This window comes from Falco peregrinus, chromosome 4, assembly GCF_023634155.1.
Source record: "Falco peregrinus isolate bFalPer1 chromosome 4, bFalPer1.pri, whole genome shotgun sequence".
Classification (NCBI taxonomy): Eukaryota; Metazoa; Chordata; class Aves; order Falconiformes; family Falconidae; genus Falco; species Falco peregrinus.
This window is the reverse complement of record NC_073724.1, coordinates 69,689,288-69,701,465: the sequence shown is the minus strand read 5'-3', so window position 1 is coordinate 69,701,465 and position 12,178 is coordinate 69,689,288.

Genomic DNA, 12,178 nt, shown 5'->3' with positions numbered 1-12,178 from the left:
AAAACTGGTGTGATATCACCCCCTTTCCAGCTACCAATATAAAATTATGAGGGCTGCTCTGGGGAAAAATAACTCCATCTCAGCCAAGGTTAAAAATAAATAAATAAATTTTAAAAGTGCACTTCTAAATAGGATGAATATAGAAGCATAATTCTCTATACTTTCAGAAAAATCCTTCCTAAGCTTCTTAGATAATTGAGTTTGGTATTTCCTTCATTACTTAAAATTATATCACTAGAATTCTTATTAGAACAATTACCTTTGCTGACATATGTACTTAAGTATTGATATCTACCTAAAGTAATTTCAGATCTGGAAATCAGGTACTCACATTTTTATATCTCCTAGAGGACACTGTTTATTAGACCTTTTCAAATGAAGCTTAACTGAGTCAACCAGCACAGCATTCAATTAAAAAGCAGCTAGAGCATGAATTGCCAATCATTTACATAACAGCCTCAGTCAAGGAAAACTTCAAAATATGACTCCTGCAATGCATAGTCAATGACTAAACTTTCAGGCTCGCAAGTTCATACATGAGGAAAGAAGACAGTATTTTTCAGGTGCCCACCAAGTCATTCTCTTGCTCCCCACCAGAAAGGGGGAAAATAAAATGAAAAAGCTTGTGGATGTAGATAAGGACGTTGAGATTACTCACCCAGTACTGTCATGGGCAAAATGGACTCAAGTTTGGGAAGTCTAATTTAATTTATTGCCAATTAATAACAGAGTAGCATAGTGAGAGATAAAAACAAAATTAAATCCACCTTGCCCCCATCCCTTCCTTATTCCCAGGCTTGACTTCACTCCTGACTCTTCTACCTCCTCCCCCTGAGCAGCAGAGGGAGATGGGGAATGGGGATTGTAGTTAGCTCATAACACTTTGTCTCTGCCACTCCTTCTCCTTACACTGTTCCCCTGCTCCAGCGTGGGGTGCCTCCCATGGGAGATAGTCCTTCATGAGCTTCTCCAGCGTGGGTCTTTCCTGCAGGCTGCAGTACTTTGAGAACTGCTCCAGCATGGTTCCCTTGCACTGGGTACAGGCTTTTAGTAATTGACTGCTCCATTGTGGGTCCCCCAAAGGCCACAGTTCTTCCCAAAAGACTTTTTCCAGTGTAGGCTCCTCTCCATGGGCTACAGACTCTGCCAGGAATCTGCTCCTATACAGGCTTTCCATGGGCTGCGGTTTCCTTCAGGGCATATCCACCTGCTCTGACATAGGGTCTTCCATGGCCTGCAGGGGTAGATAACTGCTCCCGAATCGTTTTCTGAGGGCTCCAGGGGGACAGCCTGCATCACCATAGTCTTCATCACAGACTGTAAGGGAATCTCTGCTCTGGCACCTGGAGCACCTCTTCCCCTTCCTTCTTCTCTCCTGTTGCTGTCTACAGGGCTGTTTCACATTTTTTTTCACTCCTCTCTCACACAGCTCTTTTCACCACTTTTTACCCTTGAATATGTTACCACAGAGACATCACCAACATGTCTGATTTTCTTAGCTTTGGCTGTCAGCTGGTCCATCTTGTAACCAACTTAAACTGCTTCTGTCTGCCATGAGATCAGCTCCTGGTGTCTTTTCTGTCTGACGTGGGTGGAGCTCCTACTGTCTTCTCACAGAAGCCACTCCTGCAGGTCCCCTGATACCAAAATCTTGTCACGTAAACCCAACACATAGTCTCTAATGACAAAAGCTCCAAAATATTGACATTACAAACCAAAAAAGGAGGGAAAAGTTGTGGTCATTTTCCTAATAAAGCAGTAACACCTAAAAACCACCAAATCAAATATTCTTCTATATAAATAACTCCTCTTATTCCTTCACAGGAGGCCTAACCTGCAGATTACAGTTTTGTATAATGCAGGGGTCCTCAAACTTTTTAAACAGGGGGCCGGCGCGCAGATGAAATGGCAGGCAGTCATCTGCGGCTGCTTGGTTTCCCGCCCCCAGCCCCCAGGGGGTGTCTGTAAATACCGGGGGCTGGATTGAGGACCCTGGGGCGCCGTATCCGGCCCACAGGCCGTAGTTTGAGGACCCCTGGTATAATGGTTATCTCCAGCCCTCTGATGCTTACTTTCCAGGCTTTCCATTGGTCCCAAATAAAAGTATGTTACCAGCTTATTACAAAATTTTCTTGAAATTTTAAACTATCTCAATCTTGTGTAATACTCAGAAGTCTCCTGCTTCCTGTGTGCACATTTTAACCCATAGGATAATGTTCAAAGCGCAGTGTTAGGAGACATCTGTGCCTGCTTCCACCAAAGTGTGTGTTTAAGAGAAATGGCCAGTCTAGGAAATCTTACTCAGGCAAGTCCTTCTAAAATATGAGCCTCACTTCTGAAGAAGTGCCCTATTACACTTCTGAGAGAAGCAAGGGCTTAGGCTGATGCTAGAAGCAAAGGTCCAGCCTCACCCTTCTGATTTAATATGAGTTTCTCAACTTAATGGCTATTTTGCACTTGGTCTAAGCCTTCACCTCTTCAACATAAACTAAACTAACCCTCAGCATGGCTGAATTTTCTACTAAATTTAAACTACTGCACTGTTAAGTAATGTGACATTTCCATCATTACTTTATAGTAGGACCAAAAGCAAATTCCTCTCTTTTTGTTTTCTTTTGGCAGATGTGTACATTTAATACCTATTCAGGGATCTTGAACATTTGTGTGGCACATCTTAGGCAGTCAAACTGTGTTTCAGAGGTAGCAAGGTCTGGCTTGATCTTTTGACAGCCTCTTTATTTTAAATTATTTTTTACTCCTTTTCCATTTATTAGCACAGTACGTATGATTTTTGCAAGTGCTAAGACATGTCACAGGCATTACACTGATGTGACTGTCCAGGGCTTGTCTTGCCCTGAACTGGAAGAAGTTTCTGAGAGTGAGCTAAGACCTAAGCTTTTTCATAGTGTAAGGACAGTCTATTGACTATATATGAGTTTTGATGACTATGTTGCATAGAGAATGTGGCAATGTCGGAAGGAAACATGAATTATACAGCTAATTGCATATGATTTAGAAGCATTTTCATAGCTAACTTAAATGTTGGTCATTCAGTTAGTAGATTTGAAAAAATTATTGGAGGAAACTGATGAAGTTTTTTGGCCTTGTAGAGGGCAAAAATTGACCAAATAAGAGAGAAATTGTTTATATTGCCACAAGTCTCTTCAAACAAAACCATTTTATCTCTTTTTTGGTTATCCATGCATCTAAAACTCTTCAGACTTTTGTTGTGACCGATGTTACAATTTTGCTATTATTATTAGTGTTACTGAAACTAAGTATCTGATATATTCACATGCAAAATCTGTTTTTCAGAATCAATACATTCAATTTAAAATATTGTACTTAGGGATGTCAATTCTTACCTTAAGATGCTTTTATTTCTAGCCTGAGTCATGTAAGCTAAGTATAGCTGTCATGCTACTGCTGCTGGTATCAGGCTACCTTACTCTTTGCATTATAATGGACTCACAGTTCTTTGTTGTTCTTGGAATCAGTAGTATTATCTCAGTAACCCATTGAGATCAATCATTGTTAAGATTGGTCCTGATCATACAACACTTTTTGGAATGTCTGCACTTTTCATGACTTCAGTAAAATTACTGCATGATATATATGATTGAATGCCATTAGTATTGACCATTGCTCTGCTTATCTCCCAAACTGGCAATGCCATACTGTGAGGGAGATGAGTGAGAAGCAGTTAAATATTCCACATAATATATGTGGAATAAATGCTCTGTTTTCATTAATCATTCTGTATAGATTGTTCCACTTCATTCCAACAGTTTTCGATTAAAGTTGTAAAAATTACAATTACTTTAAAGTAGTAAAATTTATTCTACACCAAGTATTAGTTATCCCAGTATTAGTTATTTCTAATTCTCTAGGAAAAATGAGCTATGGCAGATTTATGGGGGGTTTTATTTTTTTCCTCACAGGTTTCTGTACAAATTGAGAAGTGAGGAAATTAGTTAAGGACTAGACATTAAGTAGTCATACCATGTGTGTACAGAGAAATATATTTAATTACTTACTTGCAGGCAGCAGGAACTGTGCAAAATTCAGTAAATGAACTTGTAAAAGGAGGAAGTTGTTTAAAGGAAATCTTTACAATGTGTAGGAAAAAAACTGACTTAAATCTTGCACATTGAAATTATTCAATGCATAGTCATTATGGATTTATTAGATTTGGATTCTGATGTGTTCTTTTGTTGTTGTTTTGTTGTTTATTTTTTTCACTTTGAAATACCACATGAATCAAAATCAGAATATGTCAGACAAATATATGCATTAGGATATAAGTTTGTTGATTTTCAAGTGAATTCTTTACCACAATATATGGTTAAGCAACATACTATTTTTACTATATTACTCCTATTAAGTATGCAAAATGATTCTCCACTCACATTGCCACATAATTCATCTATTTTAGGCTATTACCAACAATTCAGGCATATATACAACATGCCTTTATTTTTTAATTGAAAATTGATTTGGTAATATATAGGGAAAAAATATACACATATATCAAATATTAAACAAAAAGAAAAAAAAAACACCAAAATGTTTTCATATTTTTTCTATTCTTCTAAGTTTTGTCTTGCTCTAACATATTTTTATTTTACAAAGTTTTATCTTCCTTTGTATAAAAGTATTCAATTCATTATATGGACTAGAATAAGCTTCTTTTATGTCCATATCTACATGATTTTTTTTTAAGATATTTTCTTGAAAAGTCATCTCCCCTCCCCCCACCACCCCCCACCCCCCTTTAACAGCAGCCGTTGGTTTGTAATTATGGGTTTACTGTAAATTTTAGGAAATGTATTGTTTCTTAATTTATTCAAATCAGAAAAAGCCTTCTCTTTTGACTATGATACTAATCAATGAAAAACTTGCTATTTACAAACCTTTAGAATTGCATACTATCACAACTCAGAACCTGTATCTTGATATTTTGTACCAGTAACTCTTAGGACAGTCGGGCAGATGCCACAGTTTGCCCAGAAAGGTTGTGCGAACTCTGTTCTTGGAGGTTTTCAAAACCTGAAAGATCAGAATAACATGGTCTGATATCTGAGCTGACTCTGACTTGATCAGGGATCAGACTTTCAGAGGTCACTTCCAATCTTAATGATTCTATTTTTATATTATTTGAAATTAAGAAGTATCCACTTTGTTATTAATAAAACAACATAAGGAAAAATAAATTGTTAAAAATGCTATCAAATATCTTAGGACTTGGTGGTGGTGATGAGAGACTGCAGGAAGTTTTTGGAGGTTTGGTGTTGGTTTTTTTTGTAGGTTGTTTTTTCTTTTTTCCCTTGGCCTTTCTAAAATCATTATTTTTCAATAGACTCCCCTTTTGTTGTCCAACCCATTTTCATTATAGCCTTTGTTCTACATATGTTGTGATGTTTATTTTATACACAAGAGGCAGAATTAATTTCACCTAAATGTGGCCATCTGAAATACTTTATGGAGTATAGTCTAATTTTTTTATGCTAGCTCATCAGTTAACAGAAAGAAAATAACATCTCTAGAGAATGGCTAACATAAGCATAAAATAGATTTCTAAAATAGGAGGCATTAATTTTTTAAATCTCTGGTCTTCCTTAATGAAAGAGCCCAGACGATAAGCAAGGAATTGATGCAACATCTAGACAGTCAAAAGAAGGATAAAGTAATGACATCTATTAAGATTGGTTTGGTTAACATTTTTTCCAGATGGTACTTTCCACATAGTTATGTTCAGATATGAGAAAAGATTTGTATTCTTGTGGTTCATTTGCACTGGTTGATCAAGACTTACCGTTGATATACCCTGCAATTAAATTTATAACCTGAGGATTTTTCCACATCTTAATATGGCTTATCTGGATTTGTCCCTAAATGAGTTGACATGGGATTTAGATTTACAATTGCGTCAGGCATAACGCTCACAATACAGGTATCTTTGGCCAGTACAGCCAATACGCTTGCCTGATTGGAATCCTATATCCACATTTCTCATCTTGTTCCTTTCAATACCTTTAAATCTATCTCTCAGGTATGAAATTGAAGAATCTGGAATGCAAGGTATCAAATGTATAATTAAAATTTTCTAATTATCAATGTTCTACAAATATTTCCTGTATTTTCCATGCACAGAATAAACTATGCAGGTTATTTTTATAATGCCAGATAAGAACTGTAACATATGCAAGCATGAGAAGATAAGGGTTAATTAAGTCTTTGGTCAAGATGCACAAATAAGCTATTAATTCATTATGCAAATTAGGTTAACATCTGGAATAGGCATTTTGGTAAATATGAGTCATCATACACAAAATCATAAACAGGAAGTATTTTTGTTGAATAGCAATAAGAACTAATTTCCACTGCTGAGTTAGTGAACACCTGTAAATGTGTGATTTTTTTATTGTAGAAGTAGAAAGATTTGCTCTTGACTGGGAAAAATTAGACTACCAAATCCTCAGGGATACATCACTTTCTGTATTTGCTTCTTTTGTGTGAAGTGTCTTGCATCACTCATGACTATCAGGAAAGCTTTTTTTCTACATATAATTTAAATCTAAAAGAATTTTAACTTGATGCCTAGAAAGCAATTTAGCAAGCAATTTAGTTTTTGAAGGGAGTACTAACGCTACCCCATAGCTTTTGTTCTTAAGAAGGGAAACGACCTAAGTGGAAGACTGTCATATTTAGTTTTGAAAGAGCACCCTTCAGGACTCTGAAAGGAAAAAAGCCTAACAATGATCTAAAGGAGAAAGGAGTTAAGACCTTCCCCTCTTTTCCATCTCCATAATTTTTTGCAGCATAAGCTTCATTATTGTATTGATGATCAGATGTCACAGAAAGAAGCTTCTTTAAGCTCCTAAGCTGCTAAGGCTCCAAAAGAGAAAAAGACCAAAAAGAAGAAATACATCTGACACTTAAACAAAGAGGGATTTCAAATAGAAAATAATGCCACGATAGTTTCAAAGATAATTCTTTAGACAGGAACAAAGAAATTTTAAACATAATTGGATATTATTTTTTCTTTATTCTGTGACAAAGTATTGCAGTACTATTTTAAGTCCCATAAATGTCAGGTGTGTTACAGTTGCCAGAAACAGTTCTGTTCAGCCGGGGACTGCCCTGGGCAGGGGCAACCCAATGTGACCCCCGCAGCACGGTGCAGATGCACACGAGGCCAGGAGGGAAAGTTTCTCGGCGCTTGCATGGCCCTTTGTCACGGCCCACGTGTGCCTCGGCAGGCCGAGGCGGCCATGGGTGCCGGGGCCCACCCCCCGCGCGGGCGGGGCCGCTGCTGGGCCCCGGGCGGTGCCCGGTGGCGGGTGGCTGTTTGCCCCGGGGCTGGGCACCGCTGCCGGGGGCGGCCGCACCGCCGGGGCGGGGGGAGCGAGCGCTGGGGCGGGCAGCGTGCGGCGCGGCCTCACACAAGGTCTGAGGGAATGGTGACCTGATCCCATCATATAGCATCTATTCAAAGAGGAGATTTTTATTTTTGAGGGGTTAGTTGTAAATACGTGTCTTTTGATTCACTGAATAATACCTTACGGCAAAATCTAAATGTATCATCAGATCTCAACCACTTGGTTTATCTTATTTTGAGAAGAAATAGTTTGTATAAAGTAGGAATAAAGATAAATCTACAGAATTAATAATTTTAATTATGGGTATTTTATTAACTGTAAAAACAGAGACAAGTTGTCCAAATAACAGCTTCACAAAACTATTTACTAATACTGCTAGTATGTAAACACAGTCTTGGGTATGTCTTAGTAGGCTTTTTTTTTATGGAACAGCCTCACTGCTTTTGGATATATTGCCAAATCTAGAAGTAGCAGGAACTACTAATGACCCTTCATAACTGTTATATTGAAGATGAGTATAAATACAGTGTTGGAACCTGCTAGTCCATAATGATGAGGCTGGGTTATATGTCAGAGAACTGGCAAATGTGTCACAAAATTAAAGAAAAACATTGCTGACTTATGGTGGAAAATTCTTCATGCTGGAAATTTAAAAAGCAAAGCAAGGAAAACATTAAGGCAGATAATGAACTAGGCTTTCCCTCTGTCTCAGACAAAATGAAAAACACCACTGTGGTTGACATAGACATAAGTATTGCAGGGCAGAAAAAGATTAAAGCTTCTTTACAGGCAACATAAGGCAACATGTTTGGAATAAAAATATGTATCCTAAGAAGAAAAGACATGTTTCAGCTCTTTTTCTTTACCTCCTAACTTTTCTGCTCCCCACCACCCACCCTTTCATTATTTCACTGTGTGCTCCATTGATCCCTTGCCCTGAGTGACTGAGGTACTAGGACTGCTGCTTGCTTTATGCACACCACAGCAATGCATCATTGTAAAGCTACATGGGAAGAAACTACCCTATGAGGTTTCAAAAGATTCCCAAATATAGTAATTAATGTCATTCTATTGTTTTCAATATAAAGTAATTATTCGGATGTTAGCAGTCCATTCATAACTTCCTTGCATAGGTCTATTTGTTCTGTGTATTTACGTAACTGGAATGGAAACATGACATCTATGTATAGACAAGTATTTGAGTAATTTCTATTTTAAGGAAAGGTAGCCTACTGCAAAGATTGGGAGAAAAAAAATGAAAAAGGAGAACCAAACCTTTCTTTTATGTAAATGGTGACCAAAGGATAACAGTTATGCACTGCTCACATAGGCATACTGGCTTATGGAAATTATCAAGTACAACAGGACTTACACTATGCTAGCAAGAGACTTGATCAATAACACGATGTCCCAAAGTCCTAAACTTTTTGTTGTTGTTCTAAGAAACTTTTTAGACTAAATCTTCAATTTTAGCAGTTTATTAGGTGACCCAGTGGGTTTTTTAGTTTTTTCTCCCCTGATTTTAGAAGATTATTTTTATGTATCAGTTAAATGCAAATAAAAAAATAAGAAAAAGGTAGAAGTGAGTAATAAAGAGCTCAGGAACTGCACAAGATACTAATTCATTGAATAAAATGTTAATAGTTATACACAAATTGCTTCTTAATAAATCAAGAAAATAGTGCTCGAGGAAATGCCCAGAAGCTTTCTGTTGATCCGTTAAAATTGCAACCTTTAATTAAATCAATAAACCAGCAAGTAACATTATCTTCTACAGACTTCAATGTGTTCTTTACAAGTAAGTGGAAGGTTTACATTCAATTACACTACTGTTATTGCATTAAAAAAATATTACCTTTCCTTGAAAGAACTGGTCATGCTGTTTATTGAAAGAAATAAATCCACTTTACTTCAGTTACTAGGTATTTAAAGATTCTTGAAATCTTAACATCCTAGGAGTCATAAACCAGATTGAGGAACACTGCAGCTTGTTCACTTTTGTTGATCTGAATGAATAGTGTTTTCATGCCCTGGCTCCTTTTCAAGACATCCTAGCTGTTCACTGGATTTATTCTTTCTCCAGCTCTTGTGTGATTAGATGGGGGTGGGCTGAGGGAAGGAGTGTATTGTGCGTATTTCAAGCACTAGCCCTAGGCAAACCCAGGACAGAAGTGGAAGCAATCCCTACCATGTGCATCATTCCAGATAAGACCTCAGGATGGTGATGACTTCTCAAAAATCTACCTTCTCCCCTCAGTTCTATAAAAGTCCAGTGGAATGTTGAGCATACATCAAGAAACAGGAATAAATACTTGAAGATTATGCATGACAATTATTATTAATCTATTAATGAGGTGTTTCTGCATTAATAGACCATATGGACTGTTAAGTCATTAATCAGTGTAATTTGTGTCTCTGTGTATAGGACGTGTTTCCTTTTCCTCACAACAATAATCTGAATGTAACATAAGTGAAAATATGGAATGGTGGAGTGGAAAATTCTTTCACGGTTATAAATGGAATCAGAGTAAGAGGACAAAACAGTGACTCCTTACACCAGAATATACTCAAAATATAATAACACAAATTAGGTAAGTGATCAAGTATGTTACACAAATTCTCCATGGATGACATCCAAGATTTCAAATGAATGACATAATAACTGTATTTTTAAAAGTTTTAATTTACATTTCTGTTCTGCTTATGAAAAAGATCTCAAAAAACTTGTTCTTATCTCACACACACACAAAAAAATATTCTTTATTTCAAAATTTATCAAAGTAGAGAAAAGCACTCTTTTCCTTGCTGCCAGCTGTGGTTATCATATATAAGCAACAAGAATCTAGCAAACTATCCAATAATCTGTATACACTAAAGCAGGAAACACTACTGATTTATGAAGAAAATGGGTAAGACTATCTTATCATTTTGGTTCAGACCATGAGTATACTTTTAAAGGGCATCGCCAAATTGCACAGTTGCTAAGGACTTGGTTTGATGCAGGCAGTAGTTTTCAATATGAGTGGATTGACTGGATTATGAGCTCCAAGAATTCATCTAATGCCTCCACTTGTTGATGAATATTCAATCTAGGACCAATATTTTATTTTTTTTATTATTAACTAAAGCTCCAGAAATGCATATGGTGCGGCTACTGAGTCCTCAAAATCCTGTTTGTCTGTACAACCACATTTATCATACCACAGTGTATGCTAATTTAGATCTACAAATGTTGCAGAAGATGTTATTGCAACAATATGTCCACTAAACATAACTAAGAGCAGGTTCTTCTCCTAAGCTTTTAAATAGCTATATTCCTATAAAAAAAAAAAAAAAATAAAAAAAAATAAAAAAATCCAGAACTCATCTGCTATCTAGGTTTTGGCTGTGCAAAAAATAACATAACATTGAACTTTTAGTCCTTGTCTGCATGAAGATTTTCTACTTAATCATATTCTGGGCCACCTGAGGTGCAACTGTACCTTTCATCTATTTAAGTTTCACTGAAACATTAGTACATAGTTGTCCATTTCCTGAAAGGATTAAAGCATTTTAGGATAATTAGTTGATTGATGGGAATGCTGATGGTCAGCTAAAATGTGCTACAATTTACAAAAAATATTTTCCTAATATTAATACCCATAAAAATAACTGTAAGGCAATAGCCTTGGTGTCATTTATAATTTTGGGGGCAGCATTATACCATTTGTCATAAGAAAACTAAATAGAAATATTGTATTTATTTCAATTTCATTTGAGGTAGAAGAATAATCTTTCATTTCCAGTACTTATTCCCATGAGTCTCATTTTATTTAGAATCTCAAAGTGTAAAAGCCTGAGCTGTAAAACGTAACAAATTTCACTGAATTCCCCATCCTCGGATTCTAAAGAATGGATTTCATGAAAGAATATAACTCAAACTTAATACTTTTAGAACTCTGCCTTCAACTCTGTAAGTGTAGTAATCAGCTAATTTTTCTCCTTATTTAAAGCAGGACTGTAAAAAGACCATATGCATAAAACCAGTGCAAGTCCTTTTAAATATATACTTCATGAATACACTTTAAAGTCATGTGTGTCCAGAGTTTTTGATGAAAACTACAACTCCACATAGCATGAAGGAAGGATAATCTAAAAATCCCGAGTAAAATCCCATTAGCAGTCTATAGCTAGCCCATAATATAAGCATGCAGATATTCCTGATCTGTTGGCAGTTTTTTGGAATACAGATGCATACACTGTAGAATTGCTCTAGACCTATTGCTGAAAACTGAGAGTGTCTGCAAATATTACTTAAGAACACATGAAATTTGTCTTTTCTTTATTCTTCTTTTCAAATATATACCAATTTTCTTTTAAATCTATTATCTCAGTTGTTAGATCAATTCCTCATGAGTATTGAAAAAGATCAAATTCCATTTTGGCCCTATGACTTTAAAATCCAAAATTCAAATTCTCCTATTCCCATGTGAATTTCTTAATCATCAACACATAGTCTACAAGAGATTATGCATCATAACTTATACTGTAGCTGATTCATGGTAAAGCAAAGAACACAAATAATAAAGGATAGTCCATAGTAGTTGGCTGAGCCTCTGGTTCCTGCTGTAGAACTATTCATGCTTATTTAATTGTGCTGGGTCATAGAACAGATCCAAAATCAATTAACAGTGAAAAAGTTTGTTTTTTTTCTTTTAGCCCTGATGGTTAACAAATCCCATAACTTCAGGCTGGTGTAGAATAAGCACTTTTCTGGAAAAACTGGAGCAAGGTAAAAAGATAAATTCTTAGAACTC